The sequence below is a fragment of the Chiloscyllium plagiosum genome, unplaced genomic scaffold, assembly GCF_037043375.1.
Source record: "Chiloscyllium plagiosum isolate Xiang-an unplaced genomic scaffold, Cpla_swu_hap1 HiC_scaffold_40, whole genome shotgun sequence".
Taxonomy (NCBI): Eukaryota; Metazoa; Chordata; class Chondrichthyes; order Orectolobiformes; family Hemiscylliidae; genus Chiloscyllium; species Chiloscyllium plagiosum.
In genome coordinates, this window is record NW_028270178.1 from 69,800,666 (window position 1) to 69,821,973 (window position 21,308).

The window sequence follows — 21,308 nt, forward strand, 5'->3', positions numbered from 1 at the left end:
GAAAATCCCTTACCTTCAAACCATATCTTCAGACAGATTCTAGAGTCTTTTGAAAGACGGTTTCACACTCTCATTTTGGGATCACATCAATTTCGCAGATATTAGAAGGGGAAGATTTAGAAGTCAACCTCTCCACCATAATCTGATGAAGCCACGAATTCTATCCCAAATACAACTTGATCAGGTTTTGAACGTGAAAGGAAAAAGCTCTGGTAATAGTGTGAGATAAGTCGTTCACTTATTGTGCGTGTGGACCAGGTTTTTATCTATCATCAGACTTACAACACCTCAATTGCAGTCATAGTGAGGAATGACTGTGGGAATGTAGGGATTCATTTTCCTGTCTGAGCTGAATTCCCATGGACGCAATGATACCAGGAACAAGCCATTCACCTGCTCAGAGTGTGGGAAGGGATTCACTCTGTTACTGACCTGCTGCGACACCTGCTAGTTCAAAATGATGAGAAAGGATTTCAGTGTCTGAACTGCGGAAAATGCTTTAAAACGTCCAGCGATTGGAGAACCGAACACGACGCTCATACTAATGAGAAACCTTTTCTCTCTCCGGACTTTGGAAAATGTTATCAAACCTCTATGTGTTTCATCTCTGAGAAATATGCCCACATAAATAAGAGTCCATTAAGATATATAGAGACCTGACGTCTGACCCACGTGCTCACCCGGAATAGAGACCTTTCCAATTCCAAATCTGTGGGACCGTGCTGCAAAGTCCGAGCGACTGGATGACTCATCACCTTTCTTGCCATGTTAACAGGACTTTCTAAATGCCATGACTGTGGGAAATGCTGCAGAAGATGCTGAATACTTGCGTGTGTTCAACGTGTTCACACTGAATAAAGACATTACTCATTATTAACGTTCCTGGGGACAGTTCATCATGAACGTCATCACATTGTGGAGAGACCTATCAAATATGTAGCCTGTGGGATGTGCTCTCTAGTCTCTGTAGAACTGATTTCCCATCGGTATTTTCGAATTGTGAGAGAAGTTTCAAGGAACCTATTCCAGGAATAGGTTTAAGCGATCATCTCAACTCTCAGTCCACCATCTGGTTTGCAGTTGGCCGCAAGCATTTACCTGCTCCATGTGAGCAAACCAGTTAGGGCACTCATCGACCCGGTTGAGAGAATAGAGGATCCCACTGAGGGAAGGAATTCACTCACTCATCGACCCTACTAAGGGAGCGTAGTGTTTACATAACGCAACAGCAATTGAACATTGTTGTCCTTCACATTCAGGCCTGGAATCAAAGTTGGAATATTCTCGATAACAATCAAATAAATCAGCTTTGTGTTAAATGCTTTGAGTAGGTAATGAGCAAGTTAGACGAAGCCAAGCCGGTGGAGGTTACAAGCTTGAATTTCCCCAGGCATATGTCAAGGTGCAGTACGGCAAACTGCTAAAGAAGAGGACATGGATTGAGGTTTTGCTGATAGGCAGAAGGCAGACAGTTGGGTAAAGTGGTCTTCTCCAGGATGGCAGCCCGTGACTAGTGGAGTTCAGCAGAAGTCAGTGTTGGCAACACATCTATTCACATTATGTATGAAGGATCCATTCAAAGGAATTGAGGGTGTTTTTGCTCCATTTGAAGAAGACACAATGATAGGCGTAAGGGCAGATCTTATTGTTGAAGTGGGCATGCTGCAGGATGACTTGAACAAACTGAGTGCTTTGAAAAAATAGTTGCAGTTGCGGTACTTTGTGGAAAAGTGTGCGGTCATATGTTTGGTGGTAAGAGTAGAGGCACAAACAATTTTATGAAAGCGGAAAGAATTCAAAGTTCAATTTCCTCTTATGTTTCACATGCAGTTTCAGTTGGTGTTTTGGAACGCAAATACAATGCAGGTGTTCAGTTCAAGCGAATAGGAAAGCACGGGCAGAGGTTTACACCTAAGTCAATTGGAGGCTCTGGACAGATACATTTGGAACATTAGGAGCAGGTCTCGGCCCCATATCGAAGTGATGATATGTTTTGAGTGGTGGATCGGAGGTTTATAATGGCTGCCTCAGTGGCGAGTACCCATGTCTTGCGGCATCAGCGATGTTGGTTCGATATCTACTTTGGATGACTGTGTATTTGGAGTTTGCACATTCCTCCCCAGACGAAAGATGTGCGGCTGACGTTCTTTGGTCATGGGAAATTCAGAGTTACAGGAATTGAGTAGAGGTGTGAGTTTGGGTGTGATTCCCTTCGCAGGATTAGTGGGGGCTTCTTGGTCCGAATGGCCGGGTTCCACATTGTAGGTATTCCGTTAGAACAATGTTGATTGCTGAGATTTACGCCTTGTCATAAGACTTTTTTTTTAAAAAGTGGACAGCTTCCATACAAACACATGGTTTCAAGTGAATCTCTTGAACGATATAAGGAGTGGAGGGGAATTCTTAAGGAGGATATTATAAAGGTCAATCGAGGATATGAGATGTCATCAGAACATAAAGCTAAGTATAGTCTAAAGAGAATCTACAATAATTAAGAACTTGAGATCAAATAGGACTTTAAGATGAAAGAGCTCACCTTTGTCTTGAATCTCAGCAGATGGAGAGACATATAATGTTCACTTCACGTCACTTTACACCACGGAGAACGACATAACGGGTACAATTAAATATTGATGTGATGTTTTGAAAGTCGTTCGCATTGAAAAGGGGATGGGCTGGAGGACCTGCATAATATAAAGTTGGATATTTCTCTGGGATCTGATCTCCTGTATCCCGGAAACTTGTGGGAAGTTCGGGAAAGAAACCTTTGGAACTTTTGTAGAAATATTTTTATCATCTATTATGACGAGTGGGGCGCCGAATGACCAGGGGGTGGCTATTGTGCCTTTGTTTAGAAAGGAATTCACGGAGAAGCCTGGGAGCGATAGATGATCGTGTTTGGTTATGGTCGTGCGGAAGTTGTTTGGTCCAATTCCAAATGATAGGATTTACATGAATGTTGAGATACAAGGAATGAATCGGGATAATCAGCATGGTTTTGCACAGAATTGATTGAGTTTTTTGAGGGCATAACCAAGAAGATCAATGAGGACAAAGTAACAGATTTTGCTCACTTGGACTTTAATAAAATATTTTACACGGTTCCACATGGTTGACTAATTCATAAAGTTAGATCGCATGGAGTTAAATGTAAGTTTTCCACTTAGATATAAAATTAGTTTAACAGCAGTATGCTGAGAATGGTGATGCAGGGTAGTTTTCAGACTGAAGGACTGTTACCAAAGGTGTCCCATTGGCTGAGCGCACATTTATTTCTTTTACATTTAAATAAATGATTTAGGTGGCAAGATAGAAGTACATTTGCAAAATTGGTAGTAGAAGGTTGTGAAGCGATTTTCTCGTCAGGTCAGTTTCTCTCTGGCCTCGAGTTTAAAAAGCGTGTGGGAAAGGAGTGGAGAAGTGTCATTCGTCCATCTTGAAACGCACGATATCAGGCATACATCTATTCTCGTCTCGGTTTGCTGCAGTTACATTCTCCCTGTGATCTTAAATGACATAACAATGGTACTGAAGGTTGACCTGGTCGCACTGTTGTAACCCCTTTGAGGAGCGTATTCTCATGTTCACATACAGAGGCAGTCACACAGGCACATTCTGCGACAGTGACAGTGTCCTCAGGATTCTCCCCACTCCATGTGCTTTACGTCTGTAAGTTTCTCCAGAGAAAGGCGGCTTTAAGTGGAATACAAGGCACTTCGCCAGAAAATGTGCACCGTTGCGGTGAGCCGCGATATGAAATGGATACTGAGCTGAGATAATCGAACACGTTTCTCATGTGTAACTTTCAATAACACAAATCCCACCAAAACAAGCCGTCTGGCTCCTGGGACCTGACAGCATAGCGCCCAGCAGACATTCCTCACAAAAAACAACGAACCCACGGCAAAATCTACACACTTTCACGTCTCATCTTGTTCTATTTCTGCCTCTGTCACACCTCCACTTTCCCCTGAACGTCCAATCCCGATGTCAATGAGCTGTTTGATATAAACACAGGCACATCGAGAAAGTAATCTTTATCTCAAAAGCAGAGCCAGGGAATGTAAGCTGCAAGGGCTTGCTCTCGGCTGGTTAATGAGACATCACGGTCTCATCGTCCTGATTATCAGATAGACTGATTCCACAAATATGCACCGTAATAGTTATTACCAATTGAAATGTGCCAATGAATACCGTGACTGTCAGAACTATCGGGGAGAGTAGCTTCGACCTCTTCCTCGCCGAGGGACATTTTGCAAAGGATGTCCTGTTACTTCACAAACTGACCACCTCGCAGCTGGCCATGGAAGTGTCTAGCACAAAAATGCCCTTTGGCCCACGAAGTCTGCACCAGTCCAACACAATCCCCTTAACGGTTCTTATCTCATTTGGCGTTACTTTGTTCAGAGGGGCAAACGTATTCAGTAATGGAAGTGTACAACTAAATGGGTCTTACCTGCTTTGGAGTTTTCTGCCTTTTCCATCCTGACAGGCGGTTGGTTGCAGATTACTAACGTTCCTTGCCTGAGTTATACGCATTTCACCTTATCCTGCGATTTGAATTTGAAACAAGAAAGCAGAGAACAAGCACTCTTCAAGTTCACTCTCGGCTCTCAATTACAGTCAGAAAATACTTAACTGCAATGAGGAATCCACAGTGGAATTAACGCCCACCGCGTCAACCACTTGGCCACAACTGCAGAAGCGCGCTACTAAACTTGTTTCAAGTTTATTTGTTTGAATTCAATCACCACAGTTTCGATAGGGTTAAATGTCAGGACATGTTTGGACTGTGTAAACAATCTCGATGGTTGAAATGGTCAGTCATTTAAAAAGAAAGCGAGAAATTGCAGGAAAAAACTAAACAGATCTGGCAGCATCTGGGGAGAGATAAACAGAGACAACGATTCGGAGCTTCTCCAGGAGTTTTTCAGAACTCCATTTTCTCTCACAGGTAATGTCATACCTGCCGAGTTCCTTGAGCAGTTTCGGATTTTGTTTGAGAGTCCGAGTGTCCACAACCCTTCAAGAGCCATTCAACAATACAGAAACGCATTTGTGTTTCCTCACTGATTTGGTTTACGTTTGGCTACACATTACAGACCCTATTAAAAAACAGAAAGTGCACAGCAAAGTAGTCGGATGGATAAGAACAGCGACCGCTCCATGCGTGGGCACACCCTCTCGGTTAACAGACAAACGAGAGGACTAATTGCTCCACAGAGGCTGGGGAGTCCCTTGTAGCAGGCTCCTTGCAGGATCTCCTAAAGCAGACTGTTAGTGAATTCAAGCTTTTGCCTGTCCTTCGCAAAATGAAAATTGTCTTCAATTGGTTTGACGTTTCCAAAATTAATCCTGGAGCATTCATTGTGGACAATGGGAACAGTTTGATTTCACACTTTGCAGACACATACATGTCACTGGGAACCAGCTCTCCTAAAAGCGGAACCTTCTCCCTTCGAGCCTTTTGAGGAATAACTTTCTGAACTCGGTAAAATCCATGAACTGTGCGGACAAAAAAAAACAGATAGTGTGAGAACAGCTGTCGCTCTGTTTCTGGGTGGTGGGAGAACTGCAACCTGTCAGTGAAGAGCCGAACGCACTGACTAACATCGCCACAGAGACTGTTGAGCCAATGGCTTCAATGATCCCCGAGTGCAAGCTGCGGCCTGCTCCTCCCATATTGACAAACATCTTTAATTAGTATGTCGTTTCCGAAATAAATCCTGGGCAATTCACGGTGAAGACATGGGAGTAGGCTGATCCCACCCTTTACAGTCACATGCATGACACCAGAAATCAGTTATCCTCCTATAGAGATCGCCTCATTTCCAGCCTTTCAGTGTCCTCTCTGTTCCCGCATTTTCTAATTGCCCCGGAGCTGAGATGAGATTTGACTTCCTGACGTGCAGGAACGGAATCCTTCAATGTCACAGATCACTTCAAGTCCGGAGTACATCAGAGTCAAAATACCGGCCTCCAAAAGAACAGAAAGATTTCTAAACTGTCTCTGCCCAGCCGGCCAGTTCACCCTTCATTTTCCACTGAATCCGCGCCCCAAGGAATATCTAAAGATTGACAAAGCTCGACGCTGGGATTTCTGTTTTGCTTGCTGAAAGGTTTCCCACTTGACAATTGGCAACATTTTCCCAGAATCTTTTCACAATCCTCTGCTTTGCACCATGTAGAGATAAATAAAACTTCTTTTGTGGAGAGATTCACAACTTTGGAGCAAGTTTCCTGTATGTCAAGAAATGAGCAGACCTGAGAACATATCGAGTTGTTGAGACGGTTTTTCTGGAGTTGCAGAGATAACTCATCCAACAAGAAATCATTTAAAATCAACTGTGAGTGAAACATGCTCGGTATTGATGAGAGATTGAATGCATATAACGGATCCATTTTCATGAGCAGAGAGGTTAATAATATGGCAATGGTCGAGTGAAAAAAAGATGCACTTTTATCGCGCCTTTCAGCTCCACTCCAATCACAGGCACTGAAGCACCTGTGAAGCAGATGTGTCATTGTCAGTAATAATGTGCTCATCAGGGCAGTTTGTTCAAACAGAGGTTAAAAAAAATCAGAACTAGCACTGGAGACAGCAGTGAGATTGTGTTTTACTATAAAAGTTTGTTCTGTTCTAATTTATATCCAGAATAGTGAAGGACCGGAGATCCCAATCTCAGGGGAAGGGGTTATCCACATAAGAAATAAATGAGGAGGATGTTCTCACATTCAGAGGGTAGCAAGTATGTAGAAACATTTACAGCAGAGGCCTTTCAAGACTGGGTATATTCAAGGCTTCAATTATCTCTCTGTTAATAGCATGGAGAAAGGGGCAGTGTAAAATATGTCCAAATTTGCTGATAATACACACGCGTGGGAGATCATGTTATGATGAGATCGTGGCAATATGAATAGGCATATAGATAGATTGGGTGAGTGGGCTAAAACTTGTCAGATGCAGTTACATGTCCGGATTATGAGGTCATGCACGTTGGTCGGAAGATTCAGAAGACAGAGTACCATTAAAATCGAGAGAAAGTAGAAGAAACGTGTGACACAGTGGAGTCTTATACACGCCACAAACAAAGTTTAGTATCATATTATTTCCATGACAAAAAGGATGGCTCCCTTTACGATTGCTAACAATGAAAGAGATGATTTCCCAGGAAAGAAAAAAAGTAACAGAAACTAATAGCCGAATCGAAAATTTAGAAAAGACTTGGATCGTTCCAATGGACGACGTTAATGTTTATGGTTCCCTAACATTTGTTTACAATGGGGCTGGGTGTGGGAATTAGGGGAGCTGCGGAGTGGAAGTCAGATTACCCATGATTACGCTCATCCTTCATCTGTCTTCGTCATTTTGTACGTTTTATTTCGCATTTTGCTTCCTGTGAGTGCCCTTGTAAACTGTACCCGCTGGTGACTTATTTCCCTGGTTGTTCTTCATCACGACCCGAAAGAAATCAACATTCGTTTCTCCTGAATCTCGGAAATCTCTGATCACATGTCACCAGCACCTCGACATTTTCCACGTCGGTGTGCCTTCTTGAAATATTAATTGATTTGTCACTGTGTTACTGTTGCACAAATCAATAACAAATCAAATAGCACCAATAGCATCTCGGATGTAAACGCAGATAACTGCAGCCGCTCCCCAGAGTACTGCCAACTGTGCGATCACAGAAGCACACATTGTACAGCCAGGAAACTCAAAACAATAGAAACACTCTTTTGGGCTGCGGACCTTGTTGTGTTTCTCAATCAGCAATCGAATTTTACATTGGTAATATCAATAGTTCCCGCACACAAGGAACTAACTAATGCTGCAGACGGAGTATAAAGTGCGGACTGTAGATACTGGAGATCAGAGTCAAGAGTGTGGTGCTGGAAAACACAGTAGATCAGGCAGCATCTGAGGAGTAGCAAAATCGACGTTTTGGCCGAATATCTGATGAAGTATTCATGTCAGAACATCCATTCTCCTGCATCTTGGATGCTGCCTAACCTGCTGTACTTTTCCAGCAACACATTCTCCATTGCTGCAGACTGTCACACATTGCGAGATTCCAGCCACGGAATCAGTGACACTCAGTGTCATGAGTCAACCTACTGCGGACACCTGGCAGTGGTGTTTCATGTCAACTTGATCTTCAAGAATGCGTATCATGAGTTGTCTGTCCTGTATAATGTTTCCTGCAGTCACGACATGCAATATTTTTTTTCCAAATTTGTCTTGCCTATGATGGGTATTTGGTCCATTTTTTGGTGAGTTGTTGTCAAATATGTCTTTCGGTTTATGCTGTCTCATAACTCCGAGTGGTCAGAGGAGTCTGGCTGTACGTGCTGAGACATACTTTTACCTATAATGTAGAGAGCTTGGTTTGTTGGGTAATGGCATGTCCCACTGGCGTTGGTTTTGACAAAGAATCTGCGGAAATATCTATTGTTGCAAAATATTTCTGGAAGATCCACTAAACAACACAACCAGCTGTCCCGAGTAGCAATGCACAGCGATGACGAGGACAACAAATTCTACAACAAATTTGGACTCAACATACTAGGACATGCAAAGTAACGACAAAAAACAGCAACTGAAAGCAGTGGGAAATAAATCAAATCAATTCGAAACGCTGCAGGACAGCAGAGCTTCACATGAGTTTCATCTGCCTTGAAGATATCACCGAGAAAGGGGAGGAAACGGCCGCAAACCAATTTCCCAAAACCACCGAATTTCCCCACACCATCTGCATCCTTCACCTGAACAACAGATCTTTACACAAACCTTGAAACCCTGAAATAGTCAGAGCCGCCCCAGCGGGAAAATGAACACTGGCATCCCACGTGACAACTGAGGTTACCAAACGAAATGCTGCAGGACAGCAGCGCTTCAGACGAATTTCATTTGCCTTGAAGATATCACAAAGAAAGCGGAGGAAACGGCTTCAAACCAACTTCAAAAAACCACCGAACATCCCCACACCATCTGCACCCTTCACCGGAACTACAGAGCTTTACAGAAACCTTGAACCCCAGAAAAAGTCAGAGCCGCCCCAGCGGGAAAATGAACACTGGTAACCCACGTGACAACTGAGGTTACCAAACGCCACCCGGTGGATGTCCGAGCTAACTGAGGCTGCAAGCTACTTGTGCATGCTCTTGTCAATAACACCTGCTTAATTATCCTCATCCCATTTTCCATCATTTAACATTGTATGCCTTAAGCATTACAAATTTACTCTTAAGTATCTCTGAAGATTATTAGAATTTCTGCCGCTCTGACTCATAGGGACAGTGATGTCCAGATTCCAATGACTCGCAAGCTGATAAAGTTTTTTTTTTCTGTAGAGCTATTCGAACGTTTACGACTCTTATCTTAAATCTATGATCGATTGATCCATCCATCATCGAGAAATCTTTCGTTAAGTGTACCCAATCCATGCCCCTCATTATTTCCTACATCTCAATGCTGTCTCCTCTCAATCTCTCCTGCTCTCACAAAAGCAAGGCCAGTCTGTCTAAACTCTTTCATTGCTGAAGTTCTTCAATCCAGACAATATATTGGCAAATTACTTCTGCATCATTTCCACAGCTGTCATATCGCTTCTTTTTATGTGAATTGCAGAATTATACATAACACTCTAGCGAGAGACGAATAAAGACTTGAAATAAATGTGGGGAATTCACAAACATTGGTCTTTTCCAATTAAGTCTCTTTTCCTCGATACTGTTCTACGTCCTTTTCATGAACCCAGTGCTCCAATGATATCTGGTCCATGAAAATCAAACACGTTACATGAGGATTGATAACCCAACCACATTATCTGATTGCATTAAGTGGCTTAAAGCTCCTCATGGTGGTATTGGTGCAAGTTCACCTAACAAGAGTGACAGCTGCAGCACTAACGTAACGGTGTCAATGTGAAAGTGAATGTTACTTTGTGCAATGCCCCAGTGGCATGTGAGGAAGGATAGAATGGAAGAATAGTGATTGGGAAAGGGAGGAACGTCTCCGAGATTAGGTGCAGATAAAGTTTGAAGCAAAAAAATCATCACCTTCGAGAGCATTTTAACCTTAAAAATTGACTTCTTCCTTTATGCGTTTGTTTTGAACGGGTTATGTGGAGTAACATGGAACAAATGAGCATTACTGATACTCGGATTTGAATGGAGGTTGCTTCGGCCACAATGCAGAGGACGAGCCACTATACGATCTCATGAAAAAATAACCAACAGTAAAAACAATAAATGCAATGGCTAAGATTGGCGAGGAACAGCACCACTTGCACAAGAGGATAACCTACTGAGATTGGGTTGTATCGTCATCTTCGATGTCCTCAGTGGCTGTGGAGAGTCCATCATTGAGAATGTTGAAGACTGATTTCGATAGATTTCGAGAAAAGATGAAATGTACAGGCTTAGCAAACAAATTGTTGAAATGTTGGTTTAAATAACAACGAAGTTTCTCATCGTTACTTTACCAGTGCCTCGAGACAAGGTTGTAACTACGATTGCACACTTCAATCACACCGGTTTCCAGGTCTGGAATCACAGAAATTTAGCGACGCAGTTGTGAAGATCCGATCGGAATTTGAGTGCGGAATGAACGCATGAATCTCTACTCTTTCTGCCAGTGACCAAGTCAGTGAGCATGCAGTTCTTCGATGAAGGCAGAGAGGCGCGTGAAACGCCCAGGTTGGGAGCTCAAAACTAGGCTGGAGCAACTGGAATATGGAGCTGTAGGAGAAAAGGCTGGGAGTTCTAACCTTATCTGGATACACTTCAATTGACATGGCGCAGTAACCTTTGTGTTGATGGAAAGTATCCTGAGCCATTTTAATCTGAACTGAAATAGTTTTTGGCAGCATACATTTTTGTGGATTGAGGGAGGATCTGCCCCAGGTAATTGTCACAATTATAAATAAACATTTCGCAAAGACTGAACTCGTCTAGGTGTATCTGTGCATTGTGAAATGGGCTAAATATCAGTGCACTCTGACATTTCTCATATTCTGACTTTGCAGTCGGTTAATTTTCTGGAAGGAATTTTAAAAATACTTTTTGTGTTATTCAATTTCCTGCTAGCTTGTTCTGGTCTGATCATTGATGTAACATGAACAACCGAAGATTAATATGATTTTGGGATTCGGTTCGACGTTCCCTCGAATTACAGAAGAACAACCGGAGAGCAGAGGTGAAATTTATCAGAATAGCAGTGATCAAATTGAATGAATGGGCAGACAGAGGATGAAAAGAAGCTTCACGGGGATAAATGTCTTTTCTTTGCCAATGAAACTACCCGCGTCACAAAGTGTCTCACCTGGACTGACAGAAATGAAGTTTATAAGTCCTTCTACATTGAGTGAGGCGGGGAGAATGTAAACACAGCAAGCTCCAAAAAAAAACAGAAACATTTGTTCTTTTCTAAACCTCAGTCCCGGACTGACTAAGATGACCTTTGGAAAATTATTTTGCACAATGTCCGAAGAGGACTTACAGATTCGACCACGAAAATCAAATTAAATATCAAGATAAAATCACACCACTTTATTCGCTACATCCCCCCTTTTGACACATGGTCCTCACTGTGTGTTAATTGGCATGGAATGGGAATAATGATCGCGTTGACAGGGTTTACCAATGGGGCCACACCACACCCATTCCCTCATTCTGCATTTTCCATTCACGCTTGTCCTTCGGCGTGGCCTGCGACTCGACCTCCCAAAAGTCTGCTTTGGATTACAAATATTTCACATACACATGTCAACTGATCACTTGGCGGCTGCTGGGCTGCTGTCCTTCCCGGTGAGTTTGCATTCGCATTGCCTTGAGAAAGGGAATCGTACTTTTTCGTGTGGGCTTCACATTTACAGACAGCGAATGATTTAGGCGGTAGGACAACTTCCAGGAGGTCAGAAGTCAGGCCATGGTGTATTTTGGACTTTCCAGTGTAGGTCAAGAAGCCCCTTTGTTTCCACAGAGTTCCACAATTATGTGCAACCCCGAATGCTTATCTGCTGTCTGTGTAAATATTCACTATCATTCACTCAGCCAATTGACATGCCTCAGTCAAGGCAATCAGCTCTGCTGCTTGAGCTGACAGATGACAAGGGAGTGATTCTGCTTTGACTACCTCGTGGGTAGTTACTACAGCATACCAAACACAATTCTGGCCTGTCCGTTTGCCCCTGAATGCGGACCCATTCACAAAAAAAATGCAATATCCTGATTCTGAGTTTGTGAATCCTGCACGTCTTGTCTTGGTGAGTTACAGCGACACAGTCATGTGGGTCTCTGTCTCCTGTTGTGGCGAGAAGGCTAGCAGCATTACGGACGTTACATCTCGTTATTGTAATGTTAGGCATCTCCAATAGTACAGTATTGTTTCTGAGCCAACGTGCTGCAGACATGTGTGCTGTGTTTTTCTCGGAAAACAGTAAGGATGCATGTGGGACCAGGAGTGTTAATTCTCCAAAGCCGACTGCGTCCCTGGACGCTACAACACACTTTTTCAGCTGCAGCCACGGCTTGCAGGCATATAGGCAATCCTATAGCCAAAATGTAAGCCTCAATGTTCCCACATTCTCCTGCATCAGCTCAGATGTAATGCATCGACCGTTTGTACAAAAGGCTTGTTTGGATTCGGACCCCCAGTGTAGGTGTGGTTTGGAGCGCCTTTTTAATTCAACTGCAACGGTCTCTGGTTCTGAAACTCTAAGCCATTGGAAATTTCATTTAGTGGCGCCTCAAGTGTTGTGTAATTTGGGATTAAAAATCGACAGTAGGAGTGCATGACCAAAAAGAATAGCAATTGTTACTTCATGTGAGGCTTTGGAATTTGCTGGATTGCTTGAACTTTGTCTTGACCAATGCCCTTCCCTTGTTCAGACAGGAAATGACCAAAGAACTTCACCTGTTGTTGCACAAATTGTAGATTTGCGAAACAAAGCTTTGTGCCCATTCCTGGCGAGATGGCAGAGCAACACAAGCGTATCTTTCTCACATTGTTCCTCTGTTGGTGCTGCTATTAAGCATTCGTCTACATACTGCAGAAGCGCTGACCCCGGGGTTAAAACAAGAATCTCCAGACTCCAGCATCGAGCCTCATTAATTATGGTGGGGGACTCACAGTCATCTTCACAAAGTCGATTGAATGTATATGATTTGCCTTTGAGTGGAAAAGTGAACCAGAATTGACTTTCTGGGTGTACCGGTACACGAAAGAAGACATTTGATAAATCCATAGCAGAAAACCATTTACTGTCAGGTGAAGTTTGAACTCATATGGTACAAGGATTAGGAACATTTGGGGCCGGCGGAACAACAGCATAATTGACTACCTGCAGGTCTTGAACAAAGCTCCGCTTCCCCGATTCACCTGGAATGTTTGCCTTTTTGACCAGAAAAATGGGTCTCTCACCGGTGATTATCCACAGGGAATTATCACGAAAGCTTTCAGGAGGGATGCAAAGTAGTATCCTTTGACAGCCTCGTGTTTTAACGGGTCTCGTGCTCTGCATGGACGATACTCAGACTTCCGGGCTATTCTTATGGGTTCACAGCTTCCTATGAACCCCACATCACATTTGCCTTTTGCCCTGCACTCAGTAGGGACCCTTCTTAATCTTGGGTCCAAAGACATCTACCATACCTTATCGCCAGGCTACCCTCTTTGCGGGGGTTACCTGGACTGCTCCATCTGCCTGAGTTAGCCAATTTAGTTTCTTCATATCTGTCCTTATGTGTGCATTGAATCAGGTACACACATCGTCGCTGAAAACACAATCTTTCGTTTTTTTGTGCCTGCAGTATGCATCGTCTCAAATCCTGCCACCTCTCGCTGGATGCCTTCGCCAATGGTACGTGAGGAAAGGTGTCTTCCACATCAAAAGGATTTTTTTTTCTCATTCCTTGACTGTTTGTCCCTGATATGGTAGTTTACTGGCCTTGTATGTCTGCTATTATTTCGGTTTAACTTTACATTTTTTTCTGTCTGTCTGCAACACATGCCTCTGCAAAGTCAAATAATTACTTATTTGTTTCCCTGTGCTTTTATTGGATTTAAAATAAAAGTTAATTTACCATTACAATGGACATCACATTATTTTACAGGTTGCGGCAACAGCGAGGGTCGAAGTGCCTGGACTGCATTGTAACGTTCGATGTTGTCAGTTACATTTCCTGCTGGTTTCAGATATCTCTCCTCACTCTGGAAGCTCCTGGTCGCATGTTCCAGAGATTTCTCTGCACTTCAGTTAATCGAGGCAACTGTATTTCCTGCTCAGAATGTGATCTCTCTCCAATGGAGAGAGGAAAATAAAGTCGGTGACAAAGCTGAGATCACTTACGTTCTGTCCAGAATCAACAAAAACTATCCCGATCTTCCAGTCTCCGTAACTTCAACATTACACTGTGTTCCCACTCTTCAGGCTCTCTGCTTGTATTCCTGATGAAGGGCTGTTGCCCGAAACGTCGATTTCACTGCTCCTCGGATGCTGCCTGAACTGTTGTGCTTTTCCAGCACCACTCAAATCTAGACACTGTGTTCCCAGGCCATCATTTCAGTCTCTGGTCTGCTGCAGTGCTCCTTCAAGACACAACACAAGCTGGAAGACACGCAACTCATTTTCTACCGACAGACCATGAAAACTTTAGGACCCAACATCAAGTTCAATCATTTTAGAAACCGTCCGCCGTCTTACACATTCTTCACCCACCCTCCCTTCCCATTAGTTCTGAAGACAGATCGTTGGACTCGAAGCGTTAACTTTCCTTCCTCATCAGAGATAGACAAGAGCTGCTGATTTTGTTCAGACCTTTTGGCTTTTCTTCCGAGAACTTTGTTTTTCTGTTGTAATCGCCAGATACTGGAAGCGTCTGAATGCAGGAGGAGAATTTCACAGGAGATGAAAAGAATGGCAAGGGTTTGACCACTCCCATTCTGAAGGTACGCGAGCTAGGCTGGGGATGTTACTCTAAGCGCAGAGAAGGCTGAATAAGAAACCGATTAACGTGCTCATTTTATGAAGAGGATGGATATGTGTGACAGGGATAAGCCTGTATTGGGAATGAACAGAGTAACATAAATAAAAGTCAGGAGACAAGGAGGAGATTTAGAAAGAATACTTTCACCTGTAGAGTATTGATTATCTGGAAATCATTATCTGAACATGTGGTAAAGGTAAGTGTCATGAGAACGTTTCAGCTGTCTGTAGCCGAAAACTTGATGAGCCAGAGCACGAGTGGATAAGGACCAGCTAAGTGTGACGAGGACAGGCAGACGCGAGATGGGTGTCCTGAATGCAATGCGTCAAAGGCAAACTTGTGTGCTTAAAAGTAACAGAAGGCGCGGCTCTGTGGCGCAATGGAAAGCGCGTTGGACTTCTACATCTCTATTCAGGTTGCTATTCAAAGGTTGTGGGTTCGAGTCCCATCAGGGTCGTGTTTTAATTTATGTTTTGCAAAGTGGTCAGACCAGACTCGGATGCTCATCTGCAAAACCAGTAATATTCGTGCATAAACCTAACTGTTTCGAAACGGAACATTTTCCTCCCACAGATTTACATTATCGATGTCTATTTATGGTAGAGATCGATAAATACCTGTTAGCCAGTACGATGTTGTGGATGGGCTGGAAAAAGACATAAAATTGTTGTGTGAACCATGATGATATCAAATTACGTGGCAGGACAGGATCGGTGTTAAGAATGGCCTCCTTCTGCTCCTTTGTGTCTGTGCCATTTCTGGCCAAGGTTTTTAAATAATCACAATGAGGACAATATGAATTAAACGCCAAATAATATTTTGGTCTCATCTCCACTTCGCTTCCCTCCCGGCTGGAAGAGACAGCTCTTGTTTCAGCTTTAGATCAGACAGCGGAGGATTCTCACAAGTTCTCCTTCAGGCTGAATGTTCCTTCACACAGGTTTCCAAGTGGACACAGGTAGCAAGCAATTGCATGGATGCTGGGGATTCAGGGGCAGATTTCCCCTTTGCTGGGATGGAATTCTGGCCAAGGTAATGAACGTGAATTTCTGACATTTTGAATTTTACTCTGGATTCTTGCGACTTTACGAATTAAACTGAATTTAATTTGCCCTTGCAGAACATTATTCAATCTTCACTGTGCATAAAAACCATGCCACATGCTCGTGCACGTAGTATGCTGAACATTGTTGATATTGTGTGCAGTGTGGGTCGATGTCGCAGATGAACATGCCAAAGGAAGTTGGTGAAATATCAGTGAATCGAATTGTCTGACGAATTGAAGCCGATAGAAGGAAAATCCCAGGACAATGGCCACATAACATTGCCTGTGACCAACGCAGGAAGCCATGGTAAATGTATGCAGTATTCAATAAATCCGATTTTTACCACATTTATCTATGCCATTTTCCTGAAGCTGATGCTTCATAATCGATGATCCATTATCAGTATAACCACCTCTGCACTGCGTTTCATTTCAGATACACAGAAAAAAATGAGTAATTGGGTTGAGGGGCCCAGTGGTAAGATCAGGAGCCGTTCGTCACCATTAGACGGCAGATCCAGTGGTGCAATTGGTTAGCTTGCTGTACTTGCATGACAGAATGGCAGCACATGAACTGCCAAAGTTGTGCATTGGATTCTGGCCAGGTGTTTGTTTTACTGATACTGACCAGAGATGATTGCAACTTCAAGCTGAAGAACAGTTTAAACCCGGAATATTACATTGCAATAAAGTGCTTTTGGCTCTAATGTTGCACCGACCTGTAAGACCAATCTGAAGTCCATCTGACCAGCATTTTGACATTATAAGCCGTAAGTTTATCCAATGATCATTTATTTGCCCTGAAGGTTGGTGAGTCTTCGACTGTTGAAGACAAGGCGTTCTGCACTCTTACTACTCTCTGAGAAAGGCAGCTACCTCAGCATCTATCACCCTCAAATTACATCGATGTGCCCTTGTGCCAACCATCACCATTTGAAGAAAATTCCTTCACTGTCCACCTTACGGCAAATTCTGATCATCTTTTATGTCTCTATTAATTCACTTCTCAAAGTTCTTATCTCTATCAAAAACAGCCTCAAGTCCCTCAGCCTTTCGTCGTAAGACCTTCCCTTCACAGAAGGCAACATCCGAGGAAATCTCGTCTGCAACCTTTCACATCCGTCCTATAATGTGGCGACCAGAACTCGACAAGTTTGGCCATACCAGACAAATTTCTGGAGGTGCAAAGAGATCGTTTGGCCCTGAAACTCAATCCCTCTCCCAATAAAAACTAACACACTGTGCTCATTGCAAACAAATCCATCAACGTGTGTGTTAACTTTCAGAGTTTTATATACATCGACACCGAGATCGCTCTGCTCATCTAAACTTCCAAAAATATTACAATTAGCCCAGAACATTTTATTCTTGTTGTTCATTCCAAAGTAATTCACCTCACACTTTTCCACAATAACCTCCATATGCCACCTCTGAGCCCCGATCTGCAGATTATTCATGTCCGTCTGTAACCTGCAGCAGACTTCGGCACTGTTGACAACTCCATCGAGTTAGTGTGTTCTGCGAATTTGCTCATCCATCATCCCATGCTCGAACCCAGGTCATTTATAAAGGTGGCAAACAGCAGTGGACCCTAAAAGGAACCTTTTGGTACACCATGAATAACTGAACTCCAGGATGAATATTTTCCATTAACTACCACACTCTGTGTTCTTTCAGCGAGCCAATTACTGATCTAAACCGCGAAATCACCCTCAATCCCATGTCTCTGTATTTTATGCAACAGCCGACCGTGCATTCGTGAAAATCATATCCACCATGTTAACCACTTTACTCTCATCTACTTGTTTGTTGACCTTTTCAAAGAGCTCAATAAAGTTTGTGAGCCACAACCTGCTATTCGCAAAATCTTGTTGACTGTAGCGAATCAACTTCTTCCTGCTGAGGTGATCATAAATCATATCTCTCATCACCTTTCCCAAACCTTCACCAAACCTTCACCTTCAAGGAAACACGGCTCACTGTTCTATAATTTCCAGCGTTCTTCCTACTACTCTTCGTGAAGAAGGGGACAATATTTGCTGAACTCGTGTCTTCTCGCACTAATCACATAGACACTGACAAAATAAAGTTGGTAGTCAAAAGTTCTGCAATCTCCTCCCACGATTCCCAGAGAATCCTATGATACATCCCATCAAGCCCAGGGGACAAATCTATTTTCAGGCTTTCAAGAATTCCTAACAACTCGTATTTATGAATATCAATTTCGTTTATTCTAACAGATTGCATCTCAAAATTCTCTTCGACAGCATTGTCTTTTTCAGTTGAGATATGATGAAAAATATACATTCAGCGCCTCTCCTATCCTCGGACTCCGTTGACGACGTCCTCCTACTGTTCTTGGCAGGCCCGAATCATATCCTAGATATTCTTTTATTCTTGAAATGACAAGAGAAAGCTTCCGGGTTTTAAATGACCCTGCCAGCTAAAGACATTTAATGTCCCCTCTTTGGTCTGAGTAGCTCTCTCTTTTGGCCCTTCCTTGCTAGCTTTTAATTTTCAAGTGCCCTAACTCAGCTTTCATATTACATGTTCACATGCACCGCCTTCTCCACCTTGACAAGAAATTCAACTTTTTGAGTAAAAATGGCTCCCTGTCTCAACCTCATATTCCCTGCATGACGCACACACACTTATCAAGGACATGCATGAGCGCTTACCTGAACAAGCTCCATATTTCAGGTTTGCAAAACCCCTGCGTTTACTTTCCCATCTGGTGCATCCTAACTCTTGCTGATCGCATCATACTGGCGTTTCTCCCAGCGGTACCTCATGCTCTGCGATATAAATATATATTCCTATCCATCACTAAATAAACATACCGAATTGTGGTCACTATCACCAAAGTGCTCAATTATCTCCAAATCGAACAATTGACTTGCTTCAATACGCAGTACCAAATTCAATAGACTACAGCAAAGGTAAGACAGTTTGTTTTAAAATTGCTTACCTATAGCGGGCAGCGGTGTGTTTTTTTACTCTCTCTCCACAGAAAAAGCGGGAGCAGCAGAGGAAGTTACGGCAAGCAGAGGGGCAGCCAGGAAGGAAAAGTGAGTATATAAGTCAGGAAGGTGGCTAAACCCGAGATTCTACACCTGTCGTATCGCCCACCCACCCTCCTCCTCTAACCTTCTTAACTGCTCTGCTTTTTCTTTTAAGGTAAGGATTTTTATTTCTTTACCAGGGACTAGTTAAAAATTTCCTTCGTTTTTTTTGTGTGTGTGTATACATCAAGTCCTTATTTAGGGTAAAAAAAAAACTATCGCAGAGAGGTATCAGAAGGTATTCTAACTCATACTTGTACAAAGTAAGTAATTAACTAACTAAGCAGAGATGGCTGGGCAGGTGATGTGCTGTTGCTGTATGATGTGGGAGCTGGCTGATCCCATTATGAACGGCAGTGACCACATCTGCAGCAAGTGTTGGTTGCTGGAAGAACTCCGGATCAGAGTTGATGATCTGGAATCTGAGCTTCAAACACTGCGGCACATCCGGGAGGGGGAGAGTTACCTGGATGCTTTGTTTCAGGAGGCAGTCACACCTGGGAGATTAAGTAATTCACATTCAGCTAGTGATCAGGCACAAAAGAGTGTGACTGTAAGTGTGGCAGGTAGGGGGAACCGGAGTTCAGGAGTGGAGGAGCCTCAGCCCTTGACCTAGTCCAACAGGGACGAGATTCTTGCTCCTTGTTCGGATGAGGAAAAGGGCTCTGGACAGGATGAGCCAACTGACCAAGGCACCATGGTGCAGAAGGCCATTCAAGAGTGGGGAGCTAATAGACAAGTAGTGGTTATAGGAGATTCTATAATTAGGGGGACAGATAGTATCCTTTGCAAGCCAGATCGGGAGTCTCGCATGGTGTGTTGCCTGCCCGGTGCCAGGGTGCGAGACATCTCCGACCGGATTGAAAGGATATTGGAGCGGGAGGGGGAGGATCCAGTTGTTGTGGTCCACGTTGGTACCAACAACATAGGCAAGACTAGGTTGGAGGACCTGTTTGGGCATTACGAAGCACTAGGCAGGAAATTGAAGCTCAGGTCCTCAAGGGTCATAATCTCCGGATTACTGCCCGAGCCACGTGCCAATTGGCATAGGGACAAGAAAATTAGGCAAGTAAACACGTGGCTAAGGGATTGGTGTGGGAAAGAGGGATTCCACTTCATGGGGAATTGGCATCAGTTTTGGAACAGGGGGGATCTGTACCGTTGGGACGGTCTCCACCTGAACCGATCAGGTACCAATGTTCGAGCGAAGAGGATAAATAGGGTGGTCACTAGGACTTTAAACTTCTGAGTTGGGGGGAAGGGAAAGTGAAAGCGATAGGGAATATGGAGGTAAATGGCAAGATAAGCAGCAGGATAGCAAGTTTCCAGGCGGATTTAAAATTGAGGCAGACTGAGAATGCAGTAAAAAGCAACGATAACTTAGGACATATGACTTCCAACATCTCTAATGATAAGGAAGTTAGCATTAAGGCACTTTACCTGAATGCTCGTAGCATTCATAACAAAGCCGATGAACTAATGGCACAGATAATAGTGAATGATTATGATGTAGTCGGCATCACAGAGACTTGGTTACAGGGGGGTCAGGATTGGCAGTTAAACCTCCATGGTTTTTCAACTTATCGAAAAGACAGAGAGGTGGGCAGAGGGGGTGGGGTTGCCTTGTTAGTTAAGAACAAAGTTAAATCTATGGTATTGAATGACATAGCGTCTGATGATGTGGAGTCTGTGTGGGTGGAATTGAGGAACCACAAAGGCACAAAAAACATAATTGGAGTTGTGTATAGACCTCCTAACAGTGGTCAGGACCAGGGACGCAACATGTTCCGGGAAATAGAGAAGGTATGTCAGAAAGGCAAGGTGACATTGATCATGGGAGACTTCAATATGCAGGTGGACTGGGTAAATAATGTTGCTAGTGGATCTAAAGAAAGGGAATTCATGGAATGCTTACAGGATGGCTTTTTGGAACAGCTTCTCATGGAGCCCACAAGACAGCAGGCTATTCTGGACCCAGTGCTTTGCAATGAACCAGACTCTATAAAAGATCTTAAAGTAAGGGAACCCTTAGGAAGTAGCGACAATAATATGGTAGAGTTCAGTCTGGAGTTTGAAAGGGAGAAGGCAAAATCGGATGTAATGGTGTTACAGTTGAATAAAGGTTATTATGAGGGCATGAGAGAGGAACTGACTAAAATAGACTGGAAGCAGAGGCTAATCGGGAAGACAGTAGAGCAAAAATGGCAGAA

General features: G+C 43.4%; 1 non-coding gene across 1 annotated transcript; it reads left to right on the forward strand.

Moving 5' to 3' along the window:
- The first annotated feature begins 15,356 nt into the window (after positions 1-15,356).
- Positions 15,357-15,448, forward strand: trnar-ucu (transfer RNA arginine (anticodon UCU)). The gene is given in 2 exon segments: positions 15,357-15,393; positions 15,413-15,448. It is a non-coding gene; the product is annotated as a tRNA-Arg (tRNA).
- The last annotated feature ends 5,860 nt before the right edge of the window (positions 15,449-21,308 follow it).